General features: G+C 35.0%; 1 long non-coding RNA gene across 1 annotated transcript; it reads right to left on the bottom strand.

Moving 5' to 3' along the window:
* Positions 1-393: 393 nt before the first annotated feature.
* Positions 394-18,126, bottom strand: LOC120350837. Its single transcript, XR_005571040.1, has 4 exons — positions 18,023-18,126; positions 17,845-17,923; positions 15,856-15,970; positions 394-2,202 (listed from the first exon to the last, which is right to left on the bottom strand). It is a non-coding gene; the product is annotated as an uncharacterized LOC120350837 (long non-coding RNA).
* Between the last annotated feature and the right edge of the window lie 2,423 nt (positions 18,127-20,549).

Here is a 20,549-nt window from a genome sequence, read left to right as displayed (position 1 = left end):
GACGTTGATGTTGTCAATACCACAATATTTATTTAAAATTAATCTTCATTACAGAACCAGGTTTCATGGTAACAGGAAATGAGGGAATATCTGGTGATGAAGTGGTTGGAGGAATGTATGGTGAAGATGTGGTAGGTGTTACCATGAAACCTGGTTCTGTAATGTAGAATAATTTTTAACAAATATAGGTAGTGGTATTGACATCGACGTCTTTTTCTTTCAGCTTTTTTATTTTGATAGCTTTTAAAGTAGAAAGTTTTTCAGCTTGTTGCACTGCCTGCCCACTAAGAATCACATGACAGCAATTTAGAAGGTGAACCATTTGATGCATTCGTTGCAATTAAACAGTTGTTAGATTTTCAGGAGGCCAAAAAAACAATTTCCCGTGCAAAACCAAATATTTTTTGTACTTCTAACACATAATATTACTCTTCAACGCTTGTAAAATTGTCAATTCATTAAAAAAAATTATATAAAGGTTAATACCCCATGAAATGAAAAATGAGACTGTCTTTCATGAAGTGCCAGTCATAATATTGAATGTGCCACCATGCAACTGTTGTTCTATTATTCCTGTTCAGTTTGGTGTTCTCCTGGTGGCGCTTCTGCAAGTATATTTTCTAAGTATTCGCGTGCTTCTGGCTCCAGGTAAGGGAGCATCTTGATAATATCTTGTTTTTCCTTCACTGGAAGTCCCCATCTTGTCCTTGTTGAAGAAAGCTGTAGCCGCTGAGAATGTTCAATACTCACTCCATTCTTGATTACTCTAATTGGATCACACCAGCCTGCTGCTTCTGATGCACCTTTAGATATCATGACACTTCCAAATTCAGCAGCTGTTAAGCCAAGCTCTTGAAATTCCCAACTTCTTTGTATCCAGGAATGCATGTGATATCTCCTTGAAGTTGTGAAATTGTTCCACTACTTTGCAGGTGAATGGGTTTTTCTGTGCTGCACTTAAATAATAATTCGAACCAAGTCCATCAATGTGTTTCTTCTTCGTTTTTCAATTAATGCGAAGTCCCTATCATTACTTAAGAAAGTGTGGACCCTTACAGGGAACTTGTGGATGATTTCATTAAACTTACCAGTAGCTATTAAAGTCAGGTACATACTAATCATATACTAGTTTTTATTTTGGCCACTACAATTGTCAGACCAAAGTATTAGCTTTCTTTTGTTACCAATATTACATTGAGATGTTAGATACTGGTAAATAAAGGATGTGATTTCCAAAGACCCCCGACCACCATGGTTTTCTGACCATAAGAACATACAACCTTAATTGGCTGTTGAATCGTGTATTGCCAAGTTACAACATGCTAGTTGCTGTGAGTAATACATCTCTGTATGAGATAGCAGAGGTAAGTACATTTGCTGTTGCAAGTCAAAAGATAGAACATGAGAATCAGAAGTCTTTGCATTTTCAATGTCATCGTTCATTGCAGTTGTACTACCTTCAACACGGCGGTGGTGCAACTCTTGTTCTACTTTGGCTGCTGGATTACCAGATTGTATACTAACTTTTAATCTATCACAAGTAGAGCAGGTATTAACCCTTGGTCTGTACAAGACAAATTAAATTTACTCAAAAAAATCTCATTATACCACTGCCTAGTAATTGGATGACTTCCAAGAAGAAGTTCTGTGGCATACTTCTCCAAGAATGCATGATACATGAGGCTCACATTCAAATCAGGACTTAAATACATTTTGTCCTTACTTTTTGCTCTGTCATAAAGGCTCTCCTTTACTGGAAAGCTCTTTATGTGCTAAATAACTTTTTGAGTCCATTCTACCTTCTTTTCATTTGAACGATGCCCTCCCCTCTTATCCGAGCAATCGTTTTTCCCTTCTAAAATCTTCTGACCCAAGATTTGTGCTCACCTTGGAGAAATACCGAATGTGTTACAGAATGTTCTCATACATACTTTGACTTCAGAACCACCTCGAAGTAGCAGATAGTATGAAAATGAATGTTGACGCCTACTCTCACTGGGATGATCATAGTTGCAATGTCGTCTCCTTTTGATAAGTTGTGGATGTACAAGTCGTTGAAGATAGGCTTGTTGACTATCATCATCATCGTCATTCAAGGATTTGTTGACTATCATAATTCCCAATATCGTAGAAGTTAATGAAGAGTTATTTTCGATAATCCAGGCTGATTGATCTGCAAGTAAATGCACATTTGCAGGTGACCTGAAACATAATAAAAAAACGGGAAAATCAATTCAAATTGAACAAAGAAGACAAGAAAGTATAAAAAAATCATTTGCATTGGGAATAATGTTTAATAATCACCATGATTTTAAACCGGATTAAGTTATAGAGGGTGGAATAATAATCTAGAACTGAAGACTGTTCCATAAAAATTCAGAAGAGTAACGTAATACAGAAATAGCAGATTTTAATGCCTATATGGAGCATGTAATAGGAGTAATGATTCCCCTATCACATGACTCCCAAGTTTAATGAAACAGGTCCCAGATTACAAATTAAAAACATGAGGCTTTGGATGATATAATATTTAGGAGTACTGGTATGATATTGTTTCTGCATACACCAAACGTTTCAAGCTCTTTAAAAATCATTTTAGGCTATATTTTATTATGTAATTTAGAAGGTTATTATTATTGGTACAACACAGTTATAATTTGAATAGAGTAAACAGTATTTTTAAAAGACAAACATATTGTACTAATACACTCATCAGTCTCATAATAGCCCAGTCAATGAAGGTCAAAAAAAGCAGTTTCAATCCGAAAATTAAATTGAAGCTGAATTTCCCACCATCGATAGAACCCTCCCAGAGGATCATTCTCTCAAAAGTCCCAAGGAATCCCCTTGGAGCTTTCCGCCCCACCACCCTAAAACAAGAAAAATGCAGGTGAACATGGGAAACAATTATCTCTGTAATCATCAATCGGAAACAGTTCTATGATATGTCATTCGATTTGTTACATTATGTACTACAATATTAGTTCCATTCATTTTTTCAATAAAATGAACAGATTTCTTGATAAAAATAATATATATGTAAAAATTTAGGGGGTTTGTGATTTGGTTTTTTTGTTTTCTCCGATTAACTTCAAAGCAAGTGATTTTGAAGAGAAATGAGCCAGATAATAAATGTAGCCACTCTCATTGCAAATCCATTGAAGTATGTTTTTATGTATTTGCGATTAGATTTGACGCCGTGGAAGGGGAAACAGTCGACGCGGTACGGCGCGGTTGACTCTCTTTGCCATAGTAAACAGCAAACTGGAAATCAATTATCTCTGTAACCATTCATCGGAAAAAAGTCCATCATATGTCATTCGATTCGTTACATTATGGACTACAATAATAGTTGAATTCATTTCCCCAATAAATTGAACAGTTTCCTTGATAAAATAATATATAAGTAAAAATTTAGAGGTTTTTCAATTTGATCTTTTTTTCTCTCTGATTCTCTAAAACCATTTTGTTGTTATATATATATATATATTGTAAAGTGGTATTTGACACGCCTCATGCTGCAAGCCAAAATCATGTGAAGCTTTTCCTGGGGGAGTCACTCTCACCTCCAAGGATAGGTCGATACACGTATAATGAATCTTGTACTGAGTCACCAGTATTGAGGTTATAAATTTTGAGAATGTGTGCGTGGATGCTAACTGAATACCAGACTGATCGATTCACTAAGAGATTTGATACAATTGTCTGAATCGCGGGAGGCATAAACACTCGCTCACCCTTGATTCTTCTTATGACAGATTGTATAACGATAAAATTTTTTGAAAGGCAGTGTAGCAGTTGCTAAACACTGAATACGGAAATCTTAAAACTATTACCTGCGATGAAACAACATACAAAATCATACAGGTCGAGCAAAAATCCCGATGTAGATAATTTACGGGACTGCATATCTAATAAGTTCCGAAGGATTAAGATAGGGTACTTGGACCAGATATCGTTCAGAATATACTGCAAGAATATACTTCGTCTTGTCGGGTTTTAAGTTCTATTGTAGGATATTATATGATCTCCAGCTGCATCTGCCATACAGTTGACGAATTCGCTCCTAAGTCGAAGTTGGTAACAGATAAAAGCTGATATATGAGCAGGTAAGGACAGAGAATAAATAATCCTGATTTGACCCCACACACTACATCCACTTAGATCTGTTCCAATATCCAGCTTAATTCAATTATTTCAATGATCGTATTCGATTGGTTCTTGGTGATATAGAATGTATCAGACACAACAATTGACAGGCTTAAGAAAAAATCGAACTCAGAAGACGAATTAACAAAATTGAAATATAATATAGTAAAATATATGATTTAACAGTGCAGATTCAGAGCTTGATTCAGGGATTGATAATAATTTAACATTAACAAAAATGATTAGAAGTATTCTTGTACTTGCATGACACCATGCATGATTCAACAGAATTTTACAATTGATAAAATTCAACAGTTTGTGAAAAATGGTGAAAATAAATTATAAAATATTTTTTTAAATTTGCTCGGGGTCGTGGTTCTGGCAGCGGAGGACAGTTAATCAACTACAAATTCTTATAAATTCTATACCAAATGAATTCTAGGATCTTAATAATTAATTAGCGCTTGTCGGCGTGGCCATTAATTTAACGAAGAAAAAATTTATATTCTCTGCACTGTAATATTTTTCGAAGTGTAGATTGGGGCCCCTTTTAATTTTAAAACTCACGTGAAACTCCTTGGCGGTCGTGGTTCTTTCTTTGGATCAAATTTGTTTGATCGGCGGCTGTCCAGGCTTCGGTCTCAGCACGTGTGGAATTTTTATTTAAATAAAAATCCTTCACCAATCAAATCAGGGAGTAATTGAACTTTAAACTCTTGAATTATCGATTGATGAAACAAATTCACAAAGAACAAATAAAATAGCCTAAAATTCTGGCTCACAGATATAACATAATAAAATCGAACAAAGATTTCACAAATAGGTCTTGGTAACTTTAACGAGGTCTTACTGGTGAGGATTTCAAAAGGGAAGTGACTGTCTTTTTCTAGGCCTTTACGCTAGAACCTTTTCTCTGAGAATCAATGTGTAATTAATTTGCCATTGGTAGGATGATTATGACGTAGGCATGACGTCAGTGGCAAGCAGTAAAATATGATTCCTTTAATTACAATAATAATTTGATTTGTATAATTCTAAACTACTTAATTCTCTAGACATAGTTCCTCTTATACAATGTACATGCACTAGCATATATGATAAGGCAGGTTTGTTGTCTGATAACAGATTAACATATGATGTTGTCAAACGATCACCTTTTTGGTGCTTTTTCTATGCTATATGATTGGCTTAGACTTGCCAAAGAGATTCATTCACCATGTGGTTCAGTTGAAACAAAGATCAATAATTTAATATTCCCTATACAATTTTTTATTATGTTCGAAACTGTTATAATTAATTTCTGCTGCTCTTATCAGTAATATAATGTTCATGCTATGACCTAGTTAGTTACAATAATACTTGATATTATAATACAATTTCTTGAATAATAAATAATTTCAACAATAATACATATATTATATTTTTTTTCGAAAATTCTTGGTCCTTTATCGATAGTTCTTAATTTTAGAAATAATATCACAGCTTGCATGAAATCGTGGCATGACATTTTGTGATATATTGAATCAGTCAGCTGTGTTTGAGCTGCTCCAAAACATCTGATCAATAGTAAACGAAGTGTAACCTCAAATTTCAATGAGCAATTCATAAACGGTTCGTACTCAATTTGCATAACAATTATGATTTTATTTAATAATTCTCTAGAAAAAATGTATAGTACAGAACGGTACTCTAATCTGATACAGTTGTTGATAAGGAAGCTTTATCGCTCAGTCGCTAACTATTCGTTTAGCTGATTCTTTCATTTTATTAGGGTAATTAAAATTTTTCTGTTTGATTCTCTCTTCTCATGAGATTTATTTAAAAGTTTCATCAAAATATGTTCTAAATCATGCATTCTATGACAGACAAAGATATTGTTTGCAACCGATAAAATATTCATACTATTACATAATATAATACATATTGAAAATATGTGTGTATGATCATAATTCTATGCTATAATTCAAATTCAAATTCAAATTTATTCACACTCATGAATACATATACAGAAACCAAATAGAGTCTAGCTTGACAAATACAACAATAATCCATCTAAAATTTAATAATAGATTGTAAGTAATAGTATATAATATAATAATATAATAATATATAATATAATATTAATGTGAACAATAACTGCTCACAAAGTGCTTCATGAAGCACTTGTCCGTGAGCAGGAGTTGAGGTTTAATCGGATATAGGAGGAGAAAAAAGCCTACACACACACACACACACACAAACACACACACATTCAATCACCATCATCAAGTAATTTTATTGATTGATTGTAGCATTTCCTCTCTTTAAATATACTTATATTATGAAATGTAGTTAAAACTGCGAAAAAATGGGAGGAAGAATCACCAGTATAAGTTTTTTCAACATAATTCATGACAAGAGAGGGGAAAAAATGAAAAATAAAAGATGAGACATAACAGCGATAAATAAAACAATGTTTGCAGATCAAAGCTCAAAGCAAAGGTTAAACTTCAAAGGATACAGAAGTAACTACAGTAAAAAGACCATACTACATATTAGATATTAGCACCATGTGTTTCTCAGCTTACTACTTTGAATAAGTCTTCTACTTCTAATGGTGAATGAAGCCATAGCCAACTCTTCGTTTGTTCTATGAATTTCTTGAGATTCTGTAGCTTTCTAATCTCATCTGGGAGAATATTGAAGAATTTAGGTCCAAGGAATAAAAAGCATCTCTGGAAGGTAGTGCTGTTTGGTTTGGGGAGTCTGATTAGCATCCTTGTAGTTTGCCTAGTTATCTGCTGATTTTGTTCAAGATTCCCCATTTGATTCCTATCCCCACTCATTTTATAAAACAAAGATAAAACTTTCAGTACATACATGTATCTGAAAGGTAGAATTCCAAAAAACCTGAATATTGGGAAAGTATGCGTTCGTCTATTAGCTCCAAACATTATTCTAACAATTGATTTTTGTAGGACTATAAGATTTTTAAAATGAGACATGAAGGTAGATGCATAACATGAGATTCCGTATTCCAGCCTACTATTGAAGAAAGAGAAATACATTACATGAAGAATATTTACAGGGAAGAATTGACGCAGTTGATAGAAAGTCCTAACCAAGTATAAGAGGTATTTTTTTACTTTATTCACATGCAAATCCCAATTTAGACTTTGATCCAATATTAGCCCAAGATATTTAATAGAGTCAGATTGTTAAATTACCTCACAGTCACAACTCACAGATCTGCGACCGAACTGATGATACCTGACAGGATCAGTGAAACTAAATGGTGATGATAATGAAAAGTTTATATAGGAAGTCTTGCTCGCATTTAGTGCTAGTTTGTTACAGTTGAACCAGCATCGCAAATCAAACAAATCCAGCTGCATCATTTCATGCAGTTCTTCTTCATTTTTAGCAGAATACGCTAGGGCTGTGTCATCGGCAAAAGATGTAATTGATCCAAAAAATGTGTGGGAAAACAAATCATTTATGTAGACTAAAAACAATATAGGGCCCAAAACGGATCCTTGTGGAACGCCGTATTTAACTGTTGTCAGCTCACTATCACAACCAGAAATACACATACTGCTTTCTATCCATCAAGTATGATTTTAACCACATGTTGGTAACACCACGGACACCAGCAGCATGAAGCTTATTCAACAAGGTGCTGTGTTCAACTGTGTCGAAAGCCTTTCGGATGTCCAAGAATAGACCAGATGTTCTATTTTTATGTGGTGTGTTGATGCTGTGATGAATATCTGATATAAACTTATATAATGCCTGTTCTGTGTTCAAGCCCTCCTGAAATCCAAATTGGTTTCTATTAAAATAGTTCACTTTATTGAAGAAGCTCATTAATCTTTTCTTAAAAAGTTTCTCTAGAATTTTTGAGTGAAAGCAGTGAACACTGAAAGCAGTGAGATGGGTCTATAATTTGAAATTTCTCTATTCGATCCACTCTTAAAAATAGGTATTACCTTAGCTGTTTATAATTTATCATAGTTTACAAATGTGAAAACTGAGATAAATCATACATTACAATTAGTGTTAACAGTGGCAATTTCCTGAAAAATCATAGCATGCAGTGTTTGCTGTTTTCTACAGTTAATATTCTCCATGCCAGGTTGATAATATACATACAGTTGAGGCAAATATATATGATGGCTGAGACATCGGAAAATTATACATTAGGCTTGTTGAGTTGAAACTTTCTATGATTCTCTCTGTAAAGTAGCTTATCTTCCATTCTTACTAGTTGAATCTACATTATCTAGAAAGTCCAATATGAAAATTCAGTAGATACTAAAGATGAAAGCCATGCAAACATACAGTTTGAGGAAGAGTAAGCATGCATAAAAGATAGGAAAATCATGAAAGAGTTTCACATTCTACCCTCGTAATCACAAAGTTGATCAAATAGGATAGAAAATATTCAATATTCAATATTGAAAACCAGATGTACATCCAGATTGGAGATGGAAAATTTGTAAATAATAATGAACCAAGCACAAATTTGCCTACCATATGAGGTGAATTGAGAGATAATTCATCATATTCTATTATTTTTGTTAACATATCAATTTTTCACCTCCACTCGCATCTTGTCATTCATTACACAAGGGCCTTAATGAGAATTCTATAAATGGAAGTAAAGCATGAGCAGAATCATATTGGAATTACAAGGTTGGCAGAAGCTTTTCTTGATGTCAATTGAAATGTTGATTGATATTTATTTTGATTTGGGCACCAAAAGAATAAATCATTTTCTATTCATATGTTGAAGCATTCAATCTAAATTAAATCTATTGAACATGATTTCTTATGACTTGGCATTCACAGATTCAGTTGGGTGGAGCTATTTGAAAAATGTACCTGATTATCAATTCCTTGGTTTTTGACATGACAACGTCTTATAAATTGGTTTGCTGGGTGACACTTCAAAAAACTGTGTTATGCTCCGCGTTATGCGCTCACAATGAGCGCGAGTGAGAGCGGTCGTTTCGGTTCACGGTCGTCTGGAAAGAGCACAAATAGGAGCAGTGGCGAGCAACGCAGCAGCAACCCGAAGGCATTCACCTGGAGAGAGAGTGAAACGGAGCAGTCCATCTGCGCAGGCGCCGCAAGCAATCTCCTGTGACTGCGCCACTACTTCCCAGGCTGGCAACAATGAGAGTGAGTGAGAGGCACGCGTCCCTTCCACTCGGGCATGGTTAGCCCGCCTAAGATCGAGAGAGACAGAGCGAGAGAGAGAGAGAGAGAGGGAGTGAGTGAGAGAGATAGGCATACACACCGGTTCATGTCTTGTGCTTCTATTTCACTTAGGCGCCTGCATACATCAAGTTTACATGTTGCCAGTTAATTATAAAACGATTGTGTATTTCTAATATGAAATTCAGTGCGAGATTCTTTGTATGATTTAACGTTTTTTTTAAATATAATTCTTTGTATAAATAAATGTTTTATACCATTCTAGCTCATTGTGATCATCGGAGGGTTGAAGTGATGAGTTAGTTCAAGTGAATTCTAGTACACAAGTATTTTTTTCTTATAATGGACTCTTCTTTATTTTATATTGATGTTTTGCTCCTGAAGAGAAAATTGAAAATGTTGGTTTGACATTTTATAAATGTACGGTAATATAAGTTTGATAAGTCCAGTATCAAATTAATCTGTGTTGATTTTCATTGTATCACTTTGTATCAATGTTACATGCACTGTTTGCAATTAATCACTATTCTCTCAAGAATTAGTTTTTTATGAATTTAATGATCTGAAAATTGAAATTTAATTATGCTATTTGGATGACGTTCACATTCCACTCATTTTTTACAATAATTGTTACATTGAAGAGTCAAGCAATTTAATCCATTTGGAAGTAGAATTAAATCACAGTGCAATTTGAACAGTGGATAGTAACTTTGAAATTCAGTTGCTCAATTCATTACGGCTTGATACTATCAATTGTAATTTTAGTTGATTAGAAATATGCATTGTATATAATGTTTATATTTCAGTTTGACTAATAATCTCTTATCACAGTGTCACTTTCATTCATAGACATGATAATCCTAAATAGGTTGATTGCCTTAAAGATGTAGCTTATCTTACTTTGAACAATTAACAATACAAACAATTTTCATTGAATTAGTATTATGATGATCATTGGAATTTTTGCCTGTGATAGAGAAGAAGTCATTTCGAGAGCCTTGAAATTCGTTCCTAGAAAAAGTTGCATTATTACTAGAAATATTGTTATTTTTAATATCTATTATAAGTACTGTACATTGATTTTTGTGATTATAGAGATCAACTACTTTATTCTGAATCACGATAAGGATATAAAGGGGAACTGTGAGATGGGGATAACATCCATAGTTAAATTTACATAAATTTCATCAATTTCAAAGCTCTGATAATAATGATTGTGGAAGGAACTGCAATACTGGCTTGGTATTGCCTCTTCATGTTCAGTGAGAATGGAAAGCTTCAGAGTAATTAGTTCTCACTATACGTGATAATATTGGTAATATTTGGTAACTTTGTTGATATTTGAACCGAATGAGCAACAAATCAATCTACTTTCAGCTTGAAAATGTTCAACTTATCAGGAGTACAGTGTTATCATATTATAGTATCTCAGGTGGGCCTCCAGTTTTATTTTTTTTCATGTGATCTGATGATATTCATTCCATTATCAAGTTTTCAAATTATAAAGAGTAATGGAACAAGAAGAAACACAAAAAAAATCTATGAAAAGAAATTTTGAATCTTCATTTTTCACAAAAAAGGATAAGATGAAGGAGTCGGACACATAATATATCATCAAACGTCATTGAAAAACATCAATATCTGAAAGTAGAGTTATCGAATTGTGATACCTCTGACTCATATTGAGAAGGCACATTTCAAATTAATATAATAAATTCTGTGACTAGACAGCAGAATCATGATTTTTATCATAAGCATGGTTAAATCAAGAAAATTATAATATTTTTTTTGAGTATTAAAAAGTGAAAATCTAGATTCAGCGCATGTCAAAACAATAGACAAAATTAATTGTTCAGAGTGACATAGTGTAAATGAGATGCAATGTAGAAAGCAGTACTATTCTGTTCACTATGGTGAAGGGAGTCAGCCATGTTGGCTGTTTCCCCTTTCACAGCATCAACTTAAAACACGAATACATAATAACACACATCAATGAATTCGCAATGGAAGTAACTACATTAATTTTTAATCTCATTTTTCTTTTAAATTACTTGCTTCAAAGTTAATCAGAGAAAAAAAAATTCAAATTGAAAAACCCCTAAATTTTTACATATATATTATTTTATCAAGCAAACTGTTTGATTCATTGAGGAAATGAATACGACTGATATGATAGTCCATAATGTCATGAATTGAATGATATATTATATAGATTTTTTTCCGATTAATGGTTAGCCTACAAAGATAATTGATTCCCAGTTTGCTGTTTACTATGGCAAAGTGAGTCAGCCGCGCGGTACCGCGTCGACTGTTTCCCCTTCCACGGCATCAAATCTAATCATAAATACATAACAATATACATCAATAGATTTGGAATGAGAGTGGCTGCATTTATTCTTTATCTATAATCATAAATACATAACAATATACATCAATAGATTTGAAATGAGAGTGGCTGCATTTATTCTTTGTCTCATTCCTCATTAAAATCACATTCTCCGTAGTTAATCAAAGAAAACAAAAAAATCAAATAGCAAAACCCCCTAAATTTTCACATATATATTATTTTTTCAAGAAAATTGCAGGTTTTATTGGAAGAATGAATATAACTAATATTATAGTCCATAATGTAACACATTGAATGACATATAATAGAACTGTTTTCAATCAATGGTTAGAGAGATAATATTTTCCGTGATTACCTGCATTTTTCAACTTTGATGGTTGCTAGGGGGGAAAGCTCCAAGGGGATTTCTTGGGACTTTTGAGAGATTGACCCTCCTGGAGGGTTCTATCGATGGTTGGAGATTCAGATTTTATTTGATTTTTGGATCGAAAAAACCTTTATTGACTGGGCTAATAACTGCAATACACTCATACTTTTTACCACCAACCAGTTGTGGTAAGTAACTGCTACAAGCACTGCCTCTAGCTCCTACATTTGAACTATCTATTGAACCATATTTATACTATTTATTTGAACTATAGCTATTTGAATTATTGTTCGCCAAGGAACCATTCTTTTGAAGGAGTCGTTCTCGAGTCATTGTTCAATCAGCTCAGTGGAAAGTCGATCCTGCTTCCTGCTATGTCTTGTGTCGTTTTCCCACTCCAAGTTACATTCATGTCGATTCTCTACAAGATTAATCCACTCCTAGTGTTTTTTTACTTTGATACCGCTTCAATATCAACCTGAGACTTATTATTGTTGAGTATAATTCATAAAGACAGTATAGAACTAAGCAAGTTGTGCTTCCACCTACTGTACTGGGATTCCCGCCTTTGTATGAAAGACTTTGTTTTACACCACCTTGTTGTATTGAACTTGATTTATTTGTTTGAGTAATTCATTTGATCAAATTATTGTTGGTCTGGTACTTTGATTATTAATGATTGTGTATTCATTTCAATTTGTGTTTACTCAGTCCAACCTGGCTCCACCAGTAGAAGCTACTAAGTAATTTGTTATTGCGCCCACCTCGGTGGCCATAACAAAAAAACCCTGGTCCTCCGGGCCGGATGAAAGTGAACCAAGAGACCTATGGATATATGTAAAAAGAGTGTGAGTATAAAAAATTATGCATCAAGTTGAAAAAGTTAGAGGTTAGATATTGAATTGAACTATGAATATTGACTATCAATTATTCACGGAGTATCGATTGTAACTATCAAATGAACTTGCTATCGACTTCAGAGTATCGATTGTGACTATCGAATGAACTAGCTATCGACATCATCAATTGTCAGTACATCAACATAACCTATTTTTTGAAGTGTTACCGCAAGTATCTACATATTTTATCAACATGGGAATCTGTACACCGCTCAATAGACTGAGAAGATTGAATTAATCCATTCTATCACTTTCAGGAAAATATCAGGATAATGTGCCAATAGAATTGTGTGATTTATACTTGGATTACAATCAAAAGTTTAGCAAGCTGATCGATGAATTTGAACAATTGACCAAAACAATTTAATACCAGCACAAGCTCTAGAATTCACTGAGTTGACCGCACAGTTTCAAGAAATATTTGACTGAATTGAATTGGTGGAAGACAAGACCGCTCAAGTAAGTACCGCTACAAGTTTCTCTGCTATCAATGCATTTCTAAAGCCTCAATTGCCAACCAGAACTGCTATGCAAAAGCCGCCGGCTGCTTATGGTTTGCTGTCTGCCCCTGGTCCTGCTAATGTGCACTCAACCAATGCTGTAAGTAATCACACCTCTTCTATTATTACACCGCCCTTGGCTGCTGTCTCTTTGGTGATATCTACTAACTACATTCTGCCTGCTGCGTCACCACCCGTGGCCAATAATATTGCTGCATCTGTCAGGCCGCCGCCAGTCTCAACCAGCTTAGTTATGACTCCTGTGTCCTCTGCCACTGCTCCAGACGTTTTCAGTGGCTGTGCTCAAGTTAAGGCCATTCATGCCTCTGCCCTGTTAGGCAAAGCTATAGTTGCTGTCGTTAATCAGTACAATTAACAACATTTTCTGCGCACCATTCTAGATTGTGGCTCCATGAGATCCATCATCACCACAAAAGCTGCCGAGCAACTTGAATTGAAAGTTACACCCGCACAAATTCTGCTCAATGGCATCTCTGAGCTAGGAACTGCTGTAAAAGGCACCGCACACCTGACACTACTGTCTAGACCGCAATTCAAAACTGCCCTTGAAACTGACGCTCTAGTATTGGAACAAATAGCTGAAGATTTTCCCACATTCCCTATCAACAGTGAGCTGAAGAATTCCCTCTCTCATTTTGACCTTGCTGACCCCACTTTTGACCAGCCCGCCAGAATAGATATGTTGATTGGAGCTGACATATATCCCAATGTTTTCGTGACATCAGGACATTGTATTATACCTGAAAATCCTACCGCATTCTCTACCATATTTGGTTATGTGTTATGTGGGAGACTAAATGTTGAAGATTCACTCGCACCACTCAAAGAAATGCAATTGATATGCACCATGTTTGCACAAGAAGAACCACTCTCTACTGTTATGAACAAATTCTGGGAAACCGAAGACATCTGCTCAGATGTGAAAATTTCATCACCCGCTGATGAACAATGTGAAAGATTGTATAAAGCCACCACCTACCGCAATGATGGAGGAAGATATGTAGTCGCACTTCCATTCAAACCTGAAGCACTCCCTCTTGCCTCAAACTGCAAACAGGCTTACCGAAGTCATCTTGGTCTGTTAAAACGTCTGGATAAATCCTCAAAGCTGGAGTGGATCCTCCAATTTCATGAATGAATATCAAGAATTTGGACACTTAGTGCTTTCCAATTCCACTGTCAACTATGTAATTCCGCATCACACCATCTTCAAAAACAATGATCCTAGCCAGAAAATTTTGTGTTGTCTGCGAAGTTTCCAGTAAGGATGGAAACGATTGTAAGCAGATGTACCACCAGATTCTGCCAAGATCTAAAGACAACTGCTTCGTAATACCTTCTGTTTCACGGTTTCCTACAGTTTTAAGTCTTCCACACACCTCTTCTAGAAATAATGCCACCTGTGCTTTGGATGTTCCTGTCTTTGAGTCACCGCTGCCTCCGCACCTCTGGGTTGATCTACAGACTCTCACCGCCTGCCATTGACATCTTGCTGGGTCACCACTTGCTGCTCACTATTGTCACCACGCTGGTTCACCACTTGCTGAATGATGACCGCCACCTCACTTCATCTGGTGATGACCGCACCACTGTTTGATCTGCAGCACAGACAAATGTTCATGTCTGCATCACTGGGGATTCCCACTGTTGCACTGCCACTACCTCCTCACTCAGCTACACACTTGGAGTTTCTGTCCTCAATGTTAACCAACACATTCATGGCTGCTCTCCTATGCTTCATTGCCTGAAGAGGTATGCCCCATACTTTATTTTCTGATAATGCTAAAACGTTCATTGCTACTGCTAAAAAGCTACAAGAAGTGTCAAGGCTCATGAGTTTGTTTCCCTCAGATTTGAATTGTTTTCTGGCAAACCATGGAATAAATTGGAAATTGATTCCCCCCTATGCTCCACATCATGGTGGCCTCTGGGAGGCCGCCGTCAAGTCAGCCAAGAATCTGCTACACCACTGTATAGATGATGCACCCCTCACTTATGGAGAATACACCACAATTTTCACATGAATAGAAAGCATCTTGAACAGCCGCTCGCTCACTGAATTGTCCTCACAGCCTACTGAAGCCGCCACAGTCCTGACTCTTGGTCATTATCTGATTGGTGGACCTCTTACTATGCTGCCACAGCCTATTGAGAGTAAAGAGATACTCAGTAAGTAACATACTAAGTAATAATCAGTGGCAAATAATGCAGGATAAAATAATAGAATTAGGAAATCAGGTCCAACAAAAACCTCATAGAATTCAGTCAAATGAATCAACTGAATGGACTAGGCAGATTTGATAATACCGATTGCGACCTACAGCCGAAATCATTCATAGATCAAATGAAATTGGTACAATCCCTAACACCCACCTCTTGGAATATGTGGTGACTCCAATTGACCAGCTTGCTGAGTGGTGAACCCCTGTTGTTTTTCTGGAGTAGAGCACATGAGTTTTTGTCGTTGGATGAGTTTATCACTGCTTTCCTGGAACAATATTGGAATAAAAATGGACAAATGGATACACTAGCCAATATTATATCTTGTGAATTTAATCCTAGGACAGATGACACATATATCAATTTTCTTGCCACACTTCAAATTAAAAATGCTCAGTTGGAGGAGCTGATTAATGATTCTGCCTTAGCAAATATCATCCTGAAAAAACTACCTTTGCGAGTTAAAACAGCATTGGCTACACAGCCAATAACTGGTTGCCAACATTTGATGAATCATTTATACGGTATACAATCTGTGATGGCAATGTCAAACCACCGTTCATACATTCAAAATCATCATAACTCAAATGCTAATTGGTATGCTGGCCAATTCTATGAATCACCGCCATATGATCATCCCCAAATGACACCTCGTTTTGAGTGTCACAATGACCAGAATCGGAGTAATAACAGAAATAATGGGAATTTTCAGAATTGCTCAATAAACCATTATTCACAACAGGGAGACCGAAGGAATTATTATGATGGCTGTGACCGTTTGAATACAAATACCAGATATACTAATAATAATTATAATAGAAACTATAATCAGCCACAAGAAAGCACAAAACCACCGAACATGCAACTATAATAAACCCACAACAAGAGCATACTGATCATAGAGACAATATATCACCAACACAAATAAAAATGAATCACACAATAGAACATGCAATAGGATTTAATCAACAGAAAGAACAAGCCAACTACCATAGCAACCCACCATCAAACACTAAAACTCACCACTACAACCCCCGCCACCAAGTATTGAAACCGACCATGGACTCAAAGAACACCAAGAACAACAACCCCTATTGAGCCTACTATTTCCCCCTGGAAATTCATTACCGGAAAATAGGAACGCCACACCTGCGCATCAATGGACTCCACTGCAGCAAGCCAAGGACCCCATGGAGGACCGAGAGGATGGCACCAGGAAGGACCAAAGGAACCAACACCACAAGGCCCAGAGATGGAAGTGCCAAGGGAGGAACAGTGCGACGACACCACCCCCACAACCGTTTCAAGCATTGGCGGGATGCCAATCTGGGAAGGATCTGGACGACAGTTGGAGAAATGACACGGAGACCGATGGCATACATCTGAGGCATATATGGTTTAAAAAAGCTGCTTATCAATGTGACTGCTACTGGGAAATAAAATAAACGGAATAACATTGCAACTAATGATGGCTACCTGAGTGAAAACGATGGAGAGTACTGTGAGAAACTAATGGATGGAAAATGTTGTGTGGAATTAGAAGAAATAGAGAGTAATCAAGTGAAAATAAAAGCACCTGATTGTTATCTATGGAGAGGATATGCTATGAAAGAGATATTAAATGTATTGGGTAACTGTATTATGATTGTTATTATGGCTGTGTTATTACTTAGAGTCTGTGTTAATAATGTGAGGATGAAAGCTTTATTATTGTTAAAAGAAGGTATTATTGTCAATTGGAAATCATGCATTGTTGAATTGCTTATTGATATGGTCATGATGATCAATAATAAATGTAAGTTGAGAATATGAAATGAGTATCATAGTGACAAACACAAAAATAGAGACATGAAACCCAATGAGTTGATTAGACATAACTATGGATTAAATAGAACCAGATCAATGAATAGGTTGGAGAAGTATACAAGATACCGGGGCTTTAAATTCAAGGAGATAAATTATCATTAGGACAGCCTCACCCATTGATAACCGATAGCCAAACCACCTACATCAATCTACAGCAGCAACATAATACAAGAAGAAACCAGATAGCAAAGAGAATTTTACAAATCATATCATAGAATTTGAAGTAAATTTGATGAGAAAACAAATAAAAACAATATTATCAAACAAAATACTGACCTGCCTGAATGAATTTAATATTGGAGTGTTGCCTTGTGTCACAAAATTAGATTTTTAATATGCCCAAGCTGATAGATACCTGCAACAAACCAAAGAACAATTTTAAATTATTTGTTTTCTCTCTATCGATTTAAAAAGGCCACAAGATAGGATATTTAGAATAAAATAAGATAATTACCTTCATATTGGATCAAGTCAATAGCAAATTGTGACATATGAAGAGAGAAAGTAGAAATCATAGACTAGCAAATGCCCAATAGATCGAAGCCAATAGCTGTTATCAACCAGCTGATAGAAGATAAAATTTGTTGTGTGATTATTTTTTATGTATTATCTTTGTAGCAATTAATGTTTATATATATTTATTTAGATGTTTTATATATTTATTATTATTATTTATACGTTGTTACCAAAACCTCAAGTGAAACCAGTTACCAAATGAAGCCAAAACCAAGAACATAGCAAAGCAAAAAATTGTACTTGTATCTGGAGAAAATTATTAGAATAAGAGACCTAAAAATTGTAAATGATGTACGAGCCCAATAATGTTACTCGAATGTATTTAGAAAGAGATTTATTGTATAAGAATCAAATGTGTTGTTATGAGGAAAGTAAGTTGGTATCACTGCCAAGCAACTTTGAAAATGTTGTATTGTTGTTAGAGAAGGGAGAAATGGAATTTAGATGTTATATTTATGATATTTTCATGTTGATAAGGAGGAAAATGTTATTATATTGATGAAAATCAGGGGGGCATATGCAGAAAGAGTCTGCGAGTTGTAAAGTTTTCGGCGGATATTTTAGGTTATGTTTATGTGTTAGAGGAAGAATTTGTATTAAAAACATTATTGATTCCCAGAATATTTTCAATTCAAATTCAGGGGCATTTATATAAGAGATTATTTTGAATAACTGGCAAAATCGCCAAAGGAAAAGATTTTATAGGTCTCTAGCAAACAGCTGCTTTGTTATTGCTGGGTGCGATATCAACAAGCTGGAGATTAGATAATAACAGGTATCCTGGCTTCAATTCGAACAGCCAAATAGAAAAGAATTTTATTGCTATTTATTCAATTATATAAAATAATGAATTTTTGAGGTTACGCTCTAAAATACTTACTGGTCGGCAACCTAAATAATCGGTCAAGCCTTATAATTTGAAATCTGGCCAGACACCTATTGCAAATTTAGTTGTAGACAAAAAGCATTCACTTAAAATGTGACCAGAGGATTTGGTAACCACGTGGCATGTTATTGTAAAAGGAAAAACAATTCAATAAATGTAAAAAATATTTATTATGTCAAAGGAGCATGTACAAAATATGTAAAATGAATAAAAATATTAAGGAAGTATGTATATTCTATTAGGTGCATGGATACATTTGTAATTTTGGAATAAGCAAATCAAAATGCAGTAACTGACTGGCGGTAAAAGTGAGTTGATTCAAAAATAAACCTCATTATTCATATGAATGATAAGAATTTGTAAGTTATCACTTCTCAGTTCATGTACCAGATGTAATTTGAGTGATTATAAAATATAACGTGTAATATTTATGTTATAACCTAGCAGATTGACATGGACTATTTTGATTATGTAATTGCATAGTAGTTGAATATTTAAATAATATGCAAATTAGGAATACGGAAGTATGATCATAGAGAATAGGGGTAGATGAGAGCCTACTTGCTTGCCAGAGTTCACCAGGAACAGCCACCAATTTTATAGAGCATATAGAGCATAACAAAGTCCTTCTGTTAATAATTGTACATTTGAAAAGTTTAAGTTAAAATTCAATAATTAATTCCATAAGACTCAGTGAGGCTGTATTAAGGCGTGAGTCATACAGATATTTTATCATTCCCTTGGAGAGGACGACTTCAGCCATCAGAAAACCTAAGATGACGGAAGAATTCGGTTTGCCATCATCATCTGGTGAATTTTGACATGTGAGTTATATAGTTAACAAGAAATATATAAAGGGCGCCCTCAGTGCTTTGAGTGAAACAAGATCTATAGAGCTAGCTTGTCGAAAGGTTATTCAAATATTGAAATTAATATCAAACTTGCGCAAGTCTCAAAAAGGGATTTCTATTAATTAAGAACGATATATCAGATTTACATGTTTAAGTATGCACAGATAAAATATTTAAATTTTGATGTTATAATTTATATGCTCACTCAATCATTCTTTTATTAGTAAATTATAAAGATATAAATGAAGCTCATGTTCACTGGATAAATTGATTTATCTAATTTCCACCAGAGGCCGAACCTTTAGCCCTGAGAAATACATATTAATAATACATTCCAGAGATTTATATAAATTATCCAGTAACAGCAAATCTGATTTGAAGAATCTCAAAGCCATAGTATTAAGCTGCAGCAAGATAAATTTTTGCATCTGCATTTGTGGAGTTCAACAAATCAGTCACAGAAATCGTGGACTGTCGGAGCAGCCAACGTCAGTAACCAGCAAGAGCAGAGAACGGCGGGAGCTCCTGGGAGAGCCAGTAAGAAATTGGTATTATAACTATTCTAGGAACCACAAAAAGGGTTATATATCTTATAATTCATGCTGTACAGACTGCAGCCAAGCAGGGCAACACATTACTGGAAGAAATAAGGTAATGACGTAGCATAATGACAGAGTGTAGACAATTATAGAAGGCTATTGATATTAAAAGAATATGCTGAAGATTAT

Source organism: Nilaparvata lugens, chromosome 4 (assembly GCF_014356525.2).
Source record: "Nilaparvata lugens isolate BPH chromosome 4, ASM1435652v1, whole genome shotgun sequence".
Classification (NCBI taxonomy): domain Eukaryota; kingdom Metazoa; phylum Arthropoda; class Insecta; order Hemiptera; family Delphacidae; genus Nilaparvata; species Nilaparvata lugens.
Note: the sequence above shows the minus strand (reverse complement) of the source record. Positions and strands in the feature narration are given on the sequence as shown.